The sequence below is a fragment of the Ursus maritimus genome, unplaced genomic scaffold, assembly GCF_017311325.1.
Source record: "Ursus maritimus isolate PB19 unplaced genomic scaffold, ASM1731132v1 scaffold_3, whole genome shotgun sequence".
NCBI classification, from domain to species: domain Eukaryota; kingdom Metazoa; phylum Chordata; class Mammalia; order Carnivora; family Ursidae; genus Ursus; species Ursus maritimus.
In genome coordinates this window covers 21,352,136-21,364,443 of record NW_024425563.1, presented here as the reverse complement: position 1 = coordinate 21,364,443, position 12,308 = coordinate 21,352,136, and the positions used below count along the sequence as shown (strand labels likewise).

Here is a 12,308-nt window from a genome sequence, read left to right as displayed (position 1 = left end):
ATTAGATTCTTTCAGCATAATTACAGAAGTCAGCTCAGCAACACAGAAGATCAAAACTGAAAATAAGAAGGGACATGATGTGTAACTTGAAGAGAACGTACCAGACCTCTCTGTGGTTTTTTGAGACCCTCTCATTATAGCCAGCTTGAAAAATTCCCCACAACTAGGAAAGAACCTGCAAGCCCAAGCAGCACGATGACGTCTTCTCCTCAGCTAACAGGAAAGAACACAGCTGTGAGGGAAACTCTGAGTATCCTAGAAATGTACTCTATCCTTGCTGCAAACTGCTGTCACAGAACTGAAGGATCTGGGGGTTGAACAAAGGCCCTCAGGTAAAGCTATTCCAGAGACACTGATACCCAGAGAGCTTGCCCAGGCTCACCTAGTAATGCCGAATTTAAACACATACCCCTGGAGCACAGTTACGGTTGGTTTGTTATGTCTTTGCTTTTTTTTTTTTTTTAAGATTTATTTCTTTATTTGAGGGAGCAAGAGCAGGGGGAGGGGCAGAGGGAGAGAGAGAATCCCAAGCAGACTCCATGCTGAGCGTGGAGCCCGATGCAGGGCTCCATCTCATGACCCTGAGATCGTGACCTGAGCTGAAACCAGTTGTCGGATACTTCACTGACTGCACCACCCAGGTGCCCCTGTTATGTCTTATTTTTTAAAGGGTGCCTTATTAAAGATAAGAAGATAAGCATAACTGGAATGCTCTTTCTGTAAGTCATTTTATTAAAACTGTTCAAAAAATATTTATTGACTACATGGTAGATACTGTATACGATTACGAGGCACTTGGCTGGGTGCTGGATGGTGAGCAGGATGGCCTCACCCTTCCTCATCAGACTAGCAGTTATGATTTAAGGGAGCCACAGGGCACTATTGGTACACAAAGAAGGGGCTCTGGTCTGGTCTACAGGAATGGAAATCTGTAAGAAGTGACACTTTCAGTAACACAGGTTATTATATCACGGTAGCAAGTTTGATTGATTACTACTATGGGTCAGACAGTTTTCGGCACTTTCCACAAACAAATTAACTTTCACTACAGTCTTACAGAGCAGGATTTTAAAGATGAGAAAACCGAGGTTCAGAGCCATCACACAGCTCTCACATGGTTGGGTTGGATCCGATTGCACCCTTATTCAGAATCCGCTTTGAGGACAAGCTGAGATGAGATAGTGATGCAACTTAGGTCAGAACATTCCGCAAAGAGGGGAGCTGCTGAGTAAGAGAAGTAGGGCAAACAGAGCAGGAGAACCACAGCGGGGAGAGGCTGGAGCTGGGAAGCACGGCCAGGAAAGTGGGGGAAGGGAGTGGTAGGAAGCCCGCCATCAGGAACTCTGGAGGGCCGAGGGACTGACGTCCAGTGGGGGTTGTTAGGTTCTGCTGTGTGGAGTGGAACATACTCTCTTCTCCGTCTCTGCCTGAATTCCAGGGCTTTGATGACTTCTTTATGCATGCGGAGAGAATACAAACCCCACAGAAGTCCAGTCAATTTGGGGACAAGAGATTACAGAAATGGGTGAGTTCAGGTAGAGAAGGGACACGATGCAGACGCTTTTCAGAAGCATCACTCTGGATGCGGTCATGGAAGCGCAGGCAGGGAGAACGGAACCGGGGGAGACTAGCGACGGCAGGGAGAGGGGTGCTAAGGCAGGAGCTGTGGTAGAAAGTGATGAATGTCGGCAGGGACCCAGCGGAGACAAAGCAGATGGATTTGAGAACTTGACCAGATTTGGCTTCTTTGTGGATTTGTAAGGGGAGGAGCGAGAAGGGTAAGTCACAGGTTTCAAGCCTGGGTAACCTGGATCAGTTTGGAATCCGCTGGATATGAGGTGTTAGCAAAATGTCAATGTGGAGGGGCACCTGACTGGCTCAGTCAGTGAAGCGTCTGCCTCTGGTTCAGGTCATGATCCCAGGGTCCGGGGAGCAAGCCCCACGTGGGGCTCCCTGCTCCTCAGGGAGTCTGCTTCTACTTCTGCTGCCCCACCCCCAATCGTGCTCACTCTCTCAAATAAATAAATAAATTCTTTATTAAAAAAGGTATCCACGTGGAAACGTCCAGTTGGCATCTGAATACAAAGCATGGAGATTGGAGGTAGAGAGGAAGAACTTGCAAGCGGCAACGAGGAGAACAAGCCAAAGGGGCAGGCCAGGGCAGGGTGTGGGAGGCCAGAGGAGAGGACACCAAACGCTGTCACTGCTGTGAGATCATGCAGGGAAGCTAAGAATCCAGACATACCTGATCCATGTGGCAACAGCAGGATAGGAAGGCGACTACTGGCTTTGGCCAGAGAGTACCAGTTTGGTCACAGGTACAAAAGCCAGCCTGGAGTAGCCCAAGGAGGGGGCAGGAATGAGGAAGTGGAGGCAACAAATATGGGCAATTCTTCCAACAAGTCTGGCTCTGGCAGGAGAAGTGAATGCAGAGGGAACCCAAAGGCAAGGCAACACTGAAGATCTGTGTGTGTGTGTCTGTGTCTATGTGTATGTCTGTGTGTCTGTGTGTGTGTTTAATTAGTAAGACATTAGGCTTAAATGCTCATCAGAAGTGAACAGCAGGTATCAAGTCGGAGAAAACAGCTCTGAGAAGGTGAGGGAGGCTAGGGCTGGGATCCAGAGCCGTGGGCATGCGGAAGAAGGACTCCTCTTCCACTGCAACAGGAGGCAAGCGGAACAAGGCAGGCGCAGATGGGGTGTGTGGACGGGGCAAGAACCCGGGTGAGCTCTCCTCTGGCTTCTTTTTTCTCTGTGACATGGGAGGGGCTGCAGCTACAGAGGAAAGGAAGTGGGGTGAAGGAGTAAACAAGTAATGTGTGCAGGAGCTGCTGGGGGATGAGAGAGCGCTGGGATGGCAGGGAGGGAAAGTGACCTTGTAGAATGCGTTTGTCCCGTATGTCACATCAGGAGATGTGGCACCTGTGGCATTTGCCAAACAACACCGAGAACGTAAACAAAGGCTCCATGACTTTAAGCAGACTTCATGAGAAGTCTCATCTTCAATACTGTAAGATCCTTCAATACTGTAAGATCCGGTAAGTCAGCTGTAACGGTATCAATTTTCCTCAGGCCTTAACCACACAGGTACGACAAAGACAAATACTTCACATAGACTAAGATGGCCATCCCATGACAACGTGTGGAAAGCTCATATTTCATTCTATGGGCAAACCTGGTTTGTATGAGTAACCAAAACATCATTATTTCACCTGGAATTACATCATCAACAGTGCATTAGCAACCTTTGCATTTGGCCTGAGCTGGATTTTGCTTTTGGGTATGTGCACACAGGATTACAGTGAGGGTCAGACATTTCCCTCCTTCCAAAGTCCTGAGGGGAAGACGAGTGGGCAAAAAGGCCTGTCGCAGCCACTTCTCACAGACTCGGCTCTAGTTCCGGCTCTGGCCAGGAAATCGCTAGAGAAAGCAAAAACAGGGGCCAGGAGCTGAGCACAACTGTACAAGTCCAAACACAGGCTAGAGAAGGTGGTAGGTATTTCAAGTGAGTGGATTTTTTTTTACTTGGGTTAACTGAGCAAAGCAGGAAAGGAAGACATGGGCTTAAAAGACTATCTTTCCTTGTAAAATCTTTTTACAGAGACAAAAGTAATTCTAGTAATTAGCATGAAGTGCCTCTTGTATTTTCGGGCATATATCTCCCAAGGAGCTCAAAAGAAAATCCTTTAGTTCTATACCCTTTTGGGGGAGAACAGGAATTAAGAGTAAAATCTGATCAATTCAACCAACTGGGAAGTCTCCTGTGAAGGGTGAGGTACCTAAATCATAGGACAGTGTAATATACTTTTGCTTTCTGGTTTTTCTTTCTAAAAAAATTTCCTATTTGCATATGTTTTTATTATGAAAGTAATACAATGTTACCACTGGCCAAAAGCTACATAGTGCTCATATGACCCAGCACAGCTAAACCTTCAGACACTCCTACTGTCCGGGTTTTAGGGCAAAGCACAGAGGCATAAGTCCTTTGCCTGTCAGGGACCAGGAGAGCTAGTGTCCCCAACCCGACAGGCCAGCATCAGAGTCCTGTGCTCAACCACTGCACTACAGGGCCATACCATGAAAACATGAAGTTAAAATTCTAAAATTCAGGGTGCCAAAAAGAGATTATCACCATTTATTTTACCTTTTTAATAAAATAACTTTGGTATTCATCCTTTGGTTTTCAAAGTAAGGAATCTTTTAAAAGAAAATAGTTTTTTTTTTTACTATATTCAAGTAAAAATACTATGTAAAACTGTTTACCAAAACCATTCCAAGTAGAGATTCTGCCCATAGGCAAGATTTGTTTCAAGTCAGCAAATCTATTTTTGCATAAAATGTGCACAAGTTATTAAAACAAATTTTTCTTCACAAGCTTCTTTACATCATGAAAAATGTCCATCTTAAGAGTAGTATCTTTTAGGGGCACCTGGGTGGCTCAGTCAGTTAAGCATCTGCCTTCAGCTCACATCATGATTTCAGAGTCCTGGGATGGAGTCCCACACTGGATCACCTGCTCAGTGGGAAGTCTGCTTCTCCCTCTCCTTCTGCCCCTCCCCCTGCTCGTGCTCTCTCTCTCTAATAAAATAAAATATTTTTTTAAAAGAGTAATATCTTTTAGTCTGACCCACACTTAATTATAATGAGTTCCAAATCAGTCATGCTGAATCCATGCATATCCAGTTTTCAAATAAGAAAAATTACTGTTTAGTTCTCTTTGAAGTTGCCTGCAGGCTGAGGCCTGACCTCGCAGATTTGATAGCGTTATTTCTTTGCAGATAAGAGATTTTATTTAATGTGGGAACACTGGAACTTCTGGAAGCTTCAGCTGGCTTAGTAAGCAAAAAATGGCCCCCATACAGCAACTGTCAGTGACTTTTGATGCAAAGGTTCCATTATATAGAAATCCAAGACTGCTAGCCACTTGAGGCTTATTAAAGTTGACCAACATGAACTCATTTCCTAGACTTAAGTGTGTACCACATGGAGTCTATACAAACACTCTTCAGTTTCCTCTGAAATAGACCAACACATATATAGGCAACTTATTTCAACAAAGGTGCCAAAATAATTCAATGAGTAAAGGAAAGTCTTTTCAACAAATCATACTGGAACAACTGGGGAAACGTGCAAAAAAAAAAAAGAACCTTCACCTCTACCTTACCCGATACACAAAAATTAATCTGTGATGGTTCACAGACCAAAGCACAAAAGTTTAAAATATAAGGTCTCTAAAAGAAAACACAGAAGGATACCTTCACAACCTTGGGAAGGCAGATTACTTAGAAGATAGTAAGTACTGATAATATAGGGGGAAACTTTGATTAATTGACTTCAGAATTTAAATCATCTGCTCGTAAGGGGCCCCTGGATAGCTCAGTCCGTTAAGCATCTGACTCTTGATTTTGGCTCAGGTCAGGATCTCAGGGTCCTGGGATCAAGCCCTGCATTGGGCTCCCCACTCAGCAGGGAGTCTGCTTCTCTCCCTCTCCCTCTGCCCCTCCCCCCCTGCTCTCTCTCTCTCTCTTAAATAGATCTTTAAAAAAAAAATCTTCTGCTCATCAAAAGACATTTTTAAGAAAATGAAAGGTAAACTACAGATTGGAAGAATATATTTGCATCACAATTTTCTGAGATATCTATAAAGATTTCCAGGTTTTATATGTATATAAAATCTCTTATCAATCAATGACAGTAAGACAAACAATGCAATATAAAAATGACCCCCTCAAAAATTAAAAATGGGTAGGGGGCCTGGGTGGCGCAGGCGTTAAGCGTCTGCCTTCGGCTCAGGGCGTGATCCTGGTGCTCTGGGATCGAGCCCCACATCAGGCTCCTCCGCTAGGAGCCTGCTTCTTCCTCTCCCACTCCCCCTGCTTGTGTTCCCTCTCTCGTTGGCGGTCTCTGTCAAATAAATAAATAAAATCTTTAAAAAAAATTAAAAATGGGTAAAACATGAAAGAGATACTCCAAAAAAGAAGATCTACAAATGTCCAATAAGAACATGTTAGTCATCAAGGAAATACAAATAAAAATCACAAGGGGAAACCACTTCATATCCAGAAGAAAGGCTAAAATCAGAAAAACCAACAACAGACAAATGCTGAGAAGGAACTGGAGCACCTGGAATGCTCATCCACTGCTGGCTGGGGCATAAAATGGTACAATTACTTTGGAAAACTGCTTGGAAGTTTCTCATGAAGATAAACATACACGTCTGGTATGGCTCAGCAATTAAGCCTAAATCTCAAATGGGATGTGAGTGAGAGAGGACGTGCTCACAGCAGCTTAAGACCCATAACAGCTAAAAAGATGAAGGCAACCCCAATGCCTGTCAAGAGGAAAATGGAGTGACAATTGGGTCCATTCATGTAACAGAATGCCACCCAGCAGTAAAGGAAGAATGAACACCTGATACACAACACAGAACTGGGGTGAGAGGCCAGACTTGAAAGAGTACATGCTCTATGATCCTATCTATATGATGGTCAAGAACAGGAAAGAAGAATTCTATCGTGATAGAAATCAGAAAGCATTTGCCACCAGTGGGGATGGTGAGAGCCTGGATGGCGGGCACGAGAGAACCTGGAGGGTAGAAATGTTCGTTAACTGTGGTTTGGTTACGTGAATGTATTTGACATCGGTGTGTTCCACCACGTGTAAATTTTACATCTATAAACTAGGAGGGCCAGGGGCGCCTGTGTGGCGCAGTCAGTTAAGCATCCAACTGTTGACTTCAGCTCAGGTCATGATCTTGGGGTCGTGAGACTGAGCACTGGGTTGGGCTCCACACTCAATGTGGAGCCTGCTTAAGATTCTCTCTCTCCCCCTCTCCCTTTGCCCCTACCACCACCACCCCTCAAAAAAAGTGGGGGGAGGGCAGACAGGGCTCCCTAAATGTCTTCTTACCCCAAGTTCTCCTGAAGAATATGATTTGATTTGGACCCCTTGGCCCCACCAAAGGGAAATTGTATCTGAACTACTTTCAGTGATAGACAACCAATTTGACAACTATCATGGCTGTCTCTTTTCTTCGGGACCACCTATACGGTCTCCAAAGGAGGAGGAGGAGCTTGCTGGGCTTCCCCTCATCCAATGGAAATAGTCAATCAATATTCCAGGTTCCAGAACCAGTGTAAGAGCGTTCTAAAAGCTCACAGAATGTTCTTTTTAGGCTCGTCATTTTTCAGTATACAACTGATAACCTGTATTCAAACACATTCCTCACCTCCAGCAGGTTATGGGGGGTAGATGGAAGAAAGTAAATTTGGGAAGAAAGGTACCTACAACAGGCTGATGATACTTTTTCTAGCCAATGCCAGAAATACAATAAAATTATAAGCATGTCCATATCTGCTTCCAGGGGCATGGCCTCGGAGGGCCTGCTCTCGGATCCAGAGCTGTCCAAAAGGCTCTAAGCTGCTGGCAAACAACTTAAAGGAAACAGAAGTCAGACACCAGAGGACCTTTACAATCTTCAGTTGCCTCTATGCCACTACACTAAGAATAACTAATATCCAACTGTACTGTACTACTTTGCAAACCCTAGAGATAGATTTGGGGCTCTTGGTACTACATCAGAGATCAGACAGGCCTGAGAATTCTGCTTTAGGCTCAGTTATGCTGGGGTCCCTAACTATGGAGGACCTCTGGGGAAGATCTCTAGGGGTTTTTCACAAGAAAATGGCTATTTTTTTCCAAGTAAAATGAAGGAATGATAAGACTGGAAACATCAATTCAGAGTTTCTTCTAAGACACAAATGAATATCACTTGTGTCAGGGAAGTTAGAGGACTAATTAGCTAACATCTCATTTTTCCCATCTGCATCTACTATGCATTTTCAGGAACTACACAACAAATACAAGAAAGAAATGATCAATAATAATCTGGAATTTTTTTCACAAAGGAAATGAGAAGGAAGACTATGAGATGCTTCTTACAAGAAAGGGGAGAAGTACTGTGAGGGTCTATCCCCTAAGGAATGTAAGTTCTAGAAATGAAGGAATGGAAGATTCTCTCCGGAACTCCCATGCCAAAGGGCAGAGAAGAAATTTAAAAGTAAGCATACCCACATTTATACTTGTCTTAAGATCAGCAAGAACCAACACTACTTGCATAGATTCTTTTAATGACGAAGTTGGATGTTTTATAAGATGCATCTTTTCTTCTAGCAACAAAGCTAGAAGAGTCTGAGAGGGCTCCGTGATGAATGGTGATTGCCTCCATGGCGGGAAAGCCTTATCTGTATAATAACATCAGTGCACTGCTCCTTCCCGGCCAAGTTATTCCAAGGATTACCCCAATACCCACTGCAGTTCTTGTGCCCCCATTGTATCTCTTCCTGAGCTGATTTAATTCTTCAGATACACTTCTGACAAATCAACAAGTGCAAGAACTTCCCATTTATTAGGGACTGAATGTTTGTGTCTGCCCCCAAATCTGTAAATTGAAATACTAATCTAATGGTATTAGGAGGTGGGGCCTCTGGGAAGTGATTAGGCCATGAGGGTGGAGCCCTGAGGAACGGGCTGTGTGTGCTTTTGAAGGAGACTCCAGAGCTCCCTCACCCCTTCCACCACGTGAGGACACAGCAAGAAGACAACTGTCTAGGACCAGCCTCCAGAACTGTAAGGAGGAATAAATTTCTGTTGTCTGTAAGCCACCCAGTCTGTGGTACTTTGTTACCAGAACCTAGACTGACTAAGACGCCATTTCAAAATGGTGGTGGTCAGGGCACATGGAAGACCCTACTGCAGTTATTTAAAAAAAAAAAAAAAAAAGGATATATACCCACAACAATAAAAACACTATCAGGGGCCTGAGAGATCTCAACCAATGTCTGGAAGCCAGAAGTACCGACTGGTAAAGCTGAAGAGAGGCAGCTTACAGCCCCAGAAGTCCTCTGACAGGATTGCTGTTGAGGAGGGGGACCACTGACTTCCCCAGTGAAACCCCAAAGAGGCTCTAGTCTCAGAAAAATAAAGTACAGTGTGGGACAGAAATGACGAGAATGGCAGAAAGGAAAAGATTAACTGGAAGTCCAGTATCAACAATCATTCCTTCCATGCATTACCCCCTGTCTTTACCGGAAACAACAAAACTGATAGGCCCCCAGGCAAAAACTAAAAATTAAAAATTAATTCTCTAAAGAAACTAAATTAAAATGCCTGGTGAGGACCAAACAGTTAGTGTGGTTCTGAGAACCCCAAAGGCAAGCCCTCTGCACCTGGACACTTGGTGGCTCCCCAGCACAAGGGCGGGCTTGGGGCCACCAGTGGGGAGGCTGCCTGTGGCAAGGTGCACCCACATGCACAGAGCCCGGTGAGCCTCATGTCACCTCAGCTTTACGCGAATGAAGAGGCAGGGACTGAAATACACCTAAAGAGAGCCTGCAGTGTGGAAGGAGAAAACTAAGATAAACAACAGAAGGACCCTGGAAGACACAGAAAATTCAAGGGAGCGAAGAGACTTTAGAAGGAACTCAAAAAACAACTTTTATTAGTGTCCCTAGAAATATTTAAGAAGTAATAACTACATCCATAGAACAAGAAAAACAACACAACAAAATACCACAAGAAATAACAATCCGAGAAAAAAAATCTACCAAATTAAAATTGTGGCCCCACAAAGTCTGAGCGAACGCTGGGGGCATGCGCTTAGGTACCATAACCTCACAGCTGTGGTTCCAATGATTTAATTCTACCACGCAGACAGCACCTTACCGAAGATGTGCTGTAATCACAGCACAGTCAGAAGTTAACACTGCAGACGCGGAACATGTCCATGGTAAGGAGACAAGGTTATGGAGACCCACTGTTGAAGAAAACCTGAGTCTGTTTTTAACACCTCTGCTAGCCTGCAGGATGACCTATGTGCTTCTCTCAATACCCGTCTGTCCTTTCCTACAGAAAGAGGGAAACCGAAGGTCGTGTTTTTACAGTGACATAATGGAGACTCCTGGAAAGTATTACTAAGGAAGAACTAGCTTCTTGTGAAGACTTCAAGATACTAAAACATATTATTGGCGTGCCTGTGCTACCTTCTCTGGGGAACTTCACAGAGAAGATAAACATCCCTCCCATCTGGGTGACTTGCATACTGTCCTTCCTGAAAGTAGAGAGAGGGAATGGAATATTGGTTCAAACCCTACTAGTCTGAAAGCCCTGTTTTTAGAACCAAAAATTCTGTAATGCCCTATTTACTATTCAGAAATAAAATTCATTGGTAAATAGTAACTGGTATACACATAATTTTTAAAACATCAACATAATACTCTAAAGGTAACATAAAGGAGAAAGTAAAAGAAAACCAATTTATAATAAAATACTGCATATTCAATACATAAATAATGTTTTAGGTTCAATTAACTATGTAATGAAATAGATGCTTATAACTTACTTATAAGGTGTAAGCTTGGATTACGAGGAGCCAAATCAGAGGGCCTTCCATCTTAAAAGTACTGGAAAACAAAACAGGAGTAGTATGGGTGGACAATAGGATGAAAATGAGTATATTTTGTGCATATTAAAAGTATGTAAAAGTTATCTTGCATTCTTATTTAAATGGAGTTAGGTCTAGGCTCAGGTAATTATAAACTGATTTTTATATCCAAGATGGCAGCTGAAAGTCATGCGAGATACAGGATAATTCTTTCTGTCTTTTCCGCAGTGGAACATCTACAATCTCTGACTCCCACCCATTAAAAAAAAAAAAGCCCTTTACTGTAGAACCAAACACCATCTCATTCCTACTATAACCCCTAGGGGGCGGTACTGTCCCCGTGAGAACCCCTGGCTACATGAGCTATGGGAGTCCGCTTCCAGCTTTCACGTTCTATCACACTGAGAATCAAATCCTGAAGGACAAATCAGCAATATACTTAAGAAATGTATTACTTTGCTATGGAAAATGACTATGAAGAAGTTAATTTAGGTTAGGCGTATGCCATTAACTAGAGCCATAGTCAATATTATTTCCCCTCTTGAATTCAAGATAATTGGTTACTCCATATAGACTATGGAGTGACAAACTGTATCTTTGTGACATTTATTTACACAGCACAAAGTGATTTGGATTTTAGAATTTTTAACATTCAAATCTGGTTAATTAATAATAAAAAGGGAGTTTTTCATAGAACTCTACAACTCTCATTTCCTCAAAACAAGAATTAATGCATTCTTTCACATGTGGTCATTACAGGAAGGGGGGGGAGCCATTTACTGTAAATGCTTTTCTGATGCAATTCTACCACCTCTTTCAAAGAGAGAATTCATCCAAGAAGCCTTAGTCATTTTTTCAAGAAAAATGCCACTGCACTGAATGTACACAGACTAAACCACATGCCTGAGCAAAGAAGTGGAGCGGATCCCACCACCAGAAAACATGGAGAGAGGAAAGGCGGGGCGGGGGGGGGGGGGGGATCTCATGTCAGAACAGATTAAGCATCTCAAATTTTGGCCTTTAATACAGGGAGAAGTCTGACACACATACAACATCACTGTTTCATAAATCAAATGCAAACATCGATTTCCCCCTGCCCAACTTTTAAAGCTACTTCCTAAAAATATAAGACTTCAGCTCTAAACCAGGAAGCTATGTGTAATTAGTATCTTAGCAACTATAGTTATTTCATTTAAAAAAAATTTCATGCACGGAAAGAAAGACGGAATCCTCGCTTCAATATCTGAAAATGAAACTACATTTTGAAGAGGGTGGATTTCACGTTAAAAGGAATCTATACTGAGTAGCCCTAATAAAGCAATCCCGAGGGGGAAAAAACATAAGGCAAATACTTCTGAGCTCTTCTCAAAGAGAGGACTAATTCTTCTAAAATCTCAAATCCACCTAAAGGAAAGAAAGGAATGATTTCTCCAATTTATCCTTACCTGAATTACCATTAATTCTTCTAACAGCCAGATGCACCTACTTGTTTCTATGGCGGAGTCAAAGCTAAGCCCAAAGCCAAGCAATCACCCAAAACGCAAAGCATTTGTTGCTGGAGCCTGAAAATCCCCTTGATGAATGAAACTGCACCTCGTAATATCCACGTTCTGAGCTGGCTATTGGCTACAAGAAGGCAGCGCGTGTGGAAGTCTGATTTGCCCCCTCCAGGGCATGCCTCTCTTATATCCCATCTCAGAAAGACGACCGACACACAGCTCCTAAGTGAGTCAAAACTAGAAAGGGTTCGTTTTTCAGTAGCATTCTAACACTACGGAAACCACGGGGAGAACAAACCACAGTGAGACTCCTTCACTAGGCAATGCCAATGAAAGAAAGAATTATTATGTCAACATTGGCAATTTAC

The 12,308-nt window shown here is 43.3% G+C and overlaps 1 long non-coding RNA gene across 16 annotated transcripts in view; it reads right to left on the bottom strand.

Moving 5' to 3' along the window:
* The window catches only part of LOC121105805, a 222,099-nt gene that overhangs the window by 72,928 nt on the left and 136,863 nt on the right, over positions 1-12,308 (bottom strand). For 15 of the 16 annotated variants that reach the window (XR_005838489.1, XR_005838501.1, XR_005838494.1 and 12 more), the window contains one exon: positions 10,400-10,460. The exons of the other annotated variant lie outside the window; for it this stretch is intronic. This is a non-coding gene — a long non-coding RNA (uncharacterized LOC121105805). The remainder of the gene's footprint in view (positions 1-10,399; positions 10,461-12,308) is intronic. 16 annotated transcript variants of the gene reach the window in all.